General features: G+C 43.2%; 1 pseudogene; it reads right to left on the reverse strand.

Moving 5' to 3' along the window:
• Window positions 1-5,264: 5,264 nt before the first annotated feature.
• On the reverse strand, window positions 5,265-5,873 carry LOC126487345 (60S ribosomal protein L9-like; annotated as a pseudogene).
• Between the last annotated feature and the right edge of the window lie 738 nt (window positions 5,874-6,611).

Raw genomic sequence — 6,611 nt, forward strand, 5'->3', positions numbered from 1 at the left:
AACTGTCAGCCGAGGTGAATCTAAACTGTTTTCTCTAGCAGCTTTCAAATTGTTCTTGAAATAAATCAATTTGCTATTGACTTAGGGCAAAAGTTAGTCCTTTTAGCAGTGCTTGCCCGAGGAGGTGGGCTACACTGTACTTCATTCATATGAGATTATTGAAGAGTAAAACTACCCATAAATACAAAGTGTATCTTAGGCTAAAGCTTTAAAACATCTCTCATGCCCATCTCTGCCTTGGATTATTCATGTCTCCCCACCCAGGCACTACAGACATTATTTGCCTCTCCTTCTGTCTCTACTGTATTGGATTTGAGGTTTGTTTTGCTGAGCAGGCCAACCCGGCAGGGAGGATGTGGAGAAATGATCAGAGCCTGCACTTGTTCCTTTAATTTTGTCTGCTGGGTTGCTACCTAAAATGATACAAGGAGCCAGCACGTGGCTGAGCCCTGGAAGGTAGACCTCTCTACAGCTGCGGCATTTGCTCCCGACTACTGAGCATTGTTCCCTCTCTGGAGAGAGTGCCCCTCTGGTCAATTTTCAAATGATTGTGGATGTTGGAGGATATCCTCATCTTCTGTGATTAAATCCAGCTCAGGGTTTAAACACAGACATTCTGCTCATTGGGATAATTAACTAAAGCTTATCCCACTTTATCCCAAATCCCCATTGACCTATTTTAGGTGTAATGTTCCAAGAGCTGTGATCCAAAGGTGGAAACAGTCAGAGTCAATCAAGAACACCCGCCCACCATGCCCTGACGTCTCTCTGAATCTCCTCTTTTGTGGCTGGGATCTTTTACCTGGAAGTTAAATTGAGTTCATTACAAACACACATACACACATGCACATGTGCACACACGCACGTGCATGTGCATGCACATGCATTGCACACACACACAAAGGCATGCATGCATGGCTAAAAGATGCATACTTGACCCTGGAACTCTACTGGAGAGGATCACTAACGCAGACTGAATCAGACTGAATCAGAGAACTTCTGTTTCACCTTGGAGGTGTGGACTTCTTCAGTCTTTATGACCTTGAACATGCTAGGTGTTCATTCCAAGCAAGTGCAAGGGATGTGCTCTTTCCAGATGTGCTCTTTCTAGGGCATTGCTTTGCTAAAATTTCACACACACACGCACACACACACACAGAGAGAGAGAGAGACAGAGGGAGAGAGAGACAGAGAGAGACAGAGAGAGAGAGAGACAGAGAGAGAGAGACAGAGAGAGAGAGAGAGAGAGACAGAGAGAGACAGAGAGAGAGAGAGAGTTTTCAAGGCAGCATGGAAAGGACTGACAGAGGAATCTTGCAAGAATGCTTGAGCCCATGCTCAGACAAAACAGACAAAACCCTTCCTTCCTGCCCCACTTTCTCTCCTTCACTCTAGAAGAAAAATACACACCAACAAATGGCCCAACTAATTTCACAATTACAGAGTGGGGTGAAGTGCCATTGAAGTGGGCACGGAGGTTTGTTGTTTACATTTAAATTTTTTTTTTACCATTGTACAGCTAGTGCACCTCTTTTCCTTTCCTTCCCATTTTATTTTGACCTCTGCCGTTATCTTTAGATTTATCAGCAGTACGAGCTGGCTTTTTCACATCAGTAAGCACCAGCCAAAATCTAACAATCAGACAGAATCAGAGAAAATAAATCAATGTCCACAAACAACAGGCCAATTTTGGCAAGTACAATTTATTCATAAAAGCTACAGTTCGCTGGGGATTCTCTTGTCTTGCATCCACAATGCCCTTGATTCAGATGCCAGTGTGCTGAGCGCCAGGTGGCAGCCAAGATGGGAAGGTACGCATTGTTCCATGGGGTTGCTTTGTTCCCGAATGCCTGAGCTGCTGCTCCTTAATCTCAGAGGCACACTCTATGCTGGGATTCTATACAAATGTTATTCTAACTAATTGAAGGGGGAAATCAAAGTGGAACTGGCCTTTTCTTTGTGTGGGGCGGAGGTGGCACGGAAAGAAGACCCCTGTCCTGTCCATAGGCTAAGTGGCTCTGAGAATTCCCCATGCTCTTTCTGATGGTGCCCATCTTTGCTTTTCAGAGGTCATGATGGCATATCTGGAGAAACCGGCTGAGCAGAAATACTTCCGTATTTGGGCTTTCTGTTCTGCTTAGGATTAATTGCATCTTTCCTCCCCAAGGGACTTCTTGTTTCCTATTCCAGGCCAAGGCAGCAGGTATTTTGTTTGAGTTCCTTCTCTCACTTCATTGCTTACATTTACATTAAGAAGAGCTTCTCTGTATGGGAGGCTGTTTGTGTCTACAGTGAAAGCTGGGACTAAACACGTCGCTCTCGAGTTGGAGACCCAAGGAAGGTGAACAGGGGTTACGAACAAACAAACCAACAAAAAAGATGCGAAAACTGAGCCTGTTTATAGGCCACAGCTGACGCTTCGAGAGCAGGATTGAATACAGGGCAGGGGGCTTTTTTTTTTTTTTTTTTTTTTTTTTTTTTTTTTTTTTTTTTTTTTTTAAACCAGGTACCTCCTGGACCTGAAAACACAGAGTAAATAATTCTGTTGACAATCATTAATTAATGATAATAGTTAGTACTCGGCACTCAGCTTTCGTGGCCTGACCTCAGAGCACTTCACAGACCACACTTACTGAAGCCTCCTGCTCCCAGCTCTCTCCGGAATTGAAGCATCTATTAACAGCACCCTTCCGGTGCTGAGACAAAGGCCCAGTGGGGCTCGCTGGTTCATCAGTGACTGGTTATTCTGCACTTGCGGCTCCGTGGGGAAGAGAGGCGCCTTCAATCAATTTACCAGGTTCCATGTTTGTGTCACCGAAATGGCGGGCAGTGACCTGCCTGAGTGACCAGTGCGTACTGCTGGCAATTAGTCGCCAACCTAACACAAAGCCCACTGAGCCTGTGGTTCACGCATCCCTTTCTCACCTGCACAGGCTGGCTGGCTTTCAGCCTCTTATCTGGCTGGAACATTAAACATTCGGGCTTCCCGTTCCCAGAGCAAGCTGGGATGAACTCTCCTGCACAGACAGTATTTAATTTGTGATGGCTTGATGAGGTTAGTCACCTTGCTCGGCACCGCTGTGTTTTCCTGGCCCCGTGTTCCCACAGACTCACTTTTCGCTGGTGCCTTGTCATTTGGGGTTGATGGAAAGGGATCTGAGAGGAACAGAGGAGAGGGGTTTGTGTCTGCCTGGGTGGTACACTGCCCTTTTCTGCTCATCTTTCTGTTGCTCCTCAGCTGGCAGTTGCTCTTATCCTCCCCTTCCCGCAGGGCCCCCCCCAGATGGGGAGGAGGAAAAATAAGCTCTTCTTGCATCCCGTGCCAGGGCTGTGTGGTGGATTAGGCTGGCAGAGAGACGTGAATAGCTTCATCTTCAGGAGTTGGAGAGTCTTTCTCAAGGTCACCCTGCAACCGCAGATGCTTTAAGGTTGCTCTGGGATGCCGCCTCCCAGGTCAGTAGGCTGGTTGATTACTTCTGCTCTGACTGTAAAAGTGATCCCTGAACTCTTTTAGTATTGACACTGGTTTTTAAATGTCAAATTTTCTCTTCATCCCCTTGTGTTTTTTTTATTAATTTTTTTGAGAAATTCATACAATATAGTTTGATCATATTCACCCAACTCAAACCAGATCCATCCCCCTTCGAAGTCTACCCAACTATGTTGTGGTCTCTATTTACTTATTTCTTTTTTTTTTTTTCGAGACAGATTCAAATCCAGTTGTGCTGCCCATAGACTCTTGTATATGTGGTCTTCACTAAAGGGTGGTGGACCCATTAAGAGCAGAACCCTTAAAGAAAGCAACCTCAACCAACAGCTATCAATGCCTTCTAAGCTGGGGTGAGATTTCATGGCCAAGTCCTCTCTTCCTCATGGAATTAATTTACATAAGTCTTGTCCATGCTGTCTCCACAGCTGTGAATTCATATGCGTGGCTTCCCTGCTGTATCCAGAAAATACTGTTTCCTTGTGGTCATCACTGTCTTCGACTCTTAGGATCTTCCTGTACGCTCTTTCACAACAATCCCCAAGTACTGGGAGAAGGGAATGTAATATGGGCCTCTCATTTTGGGCTGAGCATTCTGGTCTTTTACTCTCTCAACCTTGAACAGTTGTGGGTCTCTGTCTTTCTTGCCGTCTACTGTAAACAGCACTTCTCTGAAGGCGGTTGAGAGATACACTAATCGATGGGTGTAACAATGAGTAGTTAGAAGTTGGTTTAATCTATGTCCATTCAACAGAATGCCCATAGTAGATTCTTCCACAGGGCCTATGACTTCTTAGAGTCATAGGTTCTAGGCCCCAATAATGGTGGTAGTTATGGGTTTCAACTTGTGCAATGAGCCTAAAATTCAATCAGAAAGTAGTTAGTTCCTCCTATAACATTTGTGCCACTACTGCCTCTGTGGTCATTTATTGCCTAGGCAATCATTTTTGTAGCTTGAATGATTCACAGCTAGGTAAACTTGGTGATTCTTTTTCTACTCCAGCAGCATGCATAGCACCTTCCACCACCACGAAAGTTAGCCAGTAGTGATGAAGCTTCCAGGTGAGTATCCGCTTGGTGTCTCCTTGCTCTCTGACTGGTGTGTGTCCCTCAAGTTCTGAAGGGAAATCAGAGTATTGACAGTAGCTTGTAGAGTTTGTGGATCTCTGATCTCACAACTCCAAAAGATGTAACCCATTCCTGGTACTCAGTTTTGTGTTTGTTAGAGTGTTGTAGCGGTTAGGATCGTTGTTGCCTCATTACAGGATAAATTCATTTAATCGCTCATTATATATGTGAATGCACATGTTTTCAGTAGTTTCTATAGTAGTAGTTTTCCATATGAAAACATCTGTACAATGAGAGTTACCTCTCATTGTCTTTATGCCTCTTCCCCACCCTCCCGTCCTTCTCATCGTCTCCATTTAACCCTTACTGTACCATTATTTCTTTTAAACTCTTTATACCACTCTGATCTATCTTCCCTCCCCTGAAATTTTGCCCCATAGCCCCTTGCTGATTTTCTGACCTCAATGGGTATTCCAAACAGGATACAAATATCTGAAGATTCACAGTTAACACTCATAAATGAGAGAAAACAGGATATTTGCTATTCTGGGTCTGGGCTGCTTCACTCAGAAAGATTCTTTCTAATTTCATCTATTTACCTGTGGATTTTGTTTTTTATTTTTAAATAGATATCTTTCTTGTCCCCAGAGGCATTCCAAATTGTACTTAGACTCCAGGACTTTGATTCTGGAGCTGGGTAACTTAGGTCTTACTCATCGGCGTGCTGTACTCTTCCTTTTTCAGACACATACATGCCATCCAAAAACTTCCCGATATCCTTGTTTCTAACTGTTGTGCCTTGCTGAATCAAAGCTGCTGAATTTGAAACAAGTTCAATATCATGTCCTTCAAGGATTAACTCATCCTTCTGGGCTCAAGAAACAGAGAAAGCAACACACGTCCTCATCTGAACCCTGCGATTTATTTTTCACCCACGAAATCTTGTATTTCAACCAGAGACCCATTCTTCTGCAGAATAATGCTGGAGAGGAAGTGGGCAGACACAGACCTCATCTTGTAACTGAAGCCCCATGTAACACTCTTGTTTATGGTTTGAACTCGACTACAGATTGCTCAGACAGTAGTAGCCAGTTTCTTTCTGTTTCTTTGCCATCTATCAACCTGGAGCCTTTTCTTGTTTGCAAGGAGAATGAGTTCTTGCATTGATGTCATTGAAGTCTCATTGACGGTTTCTTCTGGGGCTTTTAACAATAGCTGTGTACGCCTTCAAAGTTATGTTCACATTTTCTAGCATGTCCACAGTCTGATTGCTGATTTTACTCTTGTATAATGGGAGTGCTCTCCTTTCCTGTGTCATTGAGTTCAAATGTATTCCCTACCAGATTCATGGTATCAAGACTTAAGTTCATTTCTGATCCATTTGCACTTGAGCTTTGTGTGGGGTGAGAATAGGAGTCTATTTTCATTCTTCTACATATAGCTATCCAGTCTGAGCAGCACCATTGATTGAAAATGCTGTGGCCGCCTCTTTGCCATTGTTGTCATTGTTTTGTTGGCCTCTTTGTCATATATGAAGTGGCTGTATGAGTGTGGACTTATATGTGGATCCTCAATTCTATTCCATTGTTCAACTTGCCTGTACTTTTTGCAATCATATGCTATTATTACTGCGACTTTGTAGTATAACTTGAAATATAGGACGTGGTACTTCGAGTTCTTCTTTCATTGTTTAGGGTTGTTCTGGCTCTCTTGGATCTTTTGTGTTTCCATATGAAACTGAAGGTTACTCTTGCAATGTCTATAAAGAATTGTATTGTAATTTTGTTGTGAATTCGATTGAATCTGCAACTTGTTTCTTGTAGGATGGCCATTTCCACAACACCAATCTTGCAAATCCATGACTGTGAGAGATCTTCCCATCTTCTGTTACCTTCCTCGGTTTCTTTTTTCAATGCCTTAATGTTTTCATCATACGAATCTTTAACTTCCCTGGCTACATTAATTCTAGTGAATTTTTTATAATATGAATTTTTTCCTTGATTTTTTTTTCTCAGCATTTGCTTGTAATTAGTAAATAGGAAGACTATACTGAGTC

The sequence above is a fragment of the Alexandromys fortis genome, unplaced genomic scaffold, assembly GCF_014885135.2.
Source record: "Alexandromys fortis isolate MF-2015 unplaced genomic scaffold, M_Fortis_MF-2015_v1.1 scaffold_168, whole genome shotgun sequence".
NCBI classification, from domain to species: domain Eukaryota; kingdom Metazoa; phylum Chordata; class Mammalia; order Rodentia; family Cricetidae; genus Alexandromys; species Alexandromys fortis.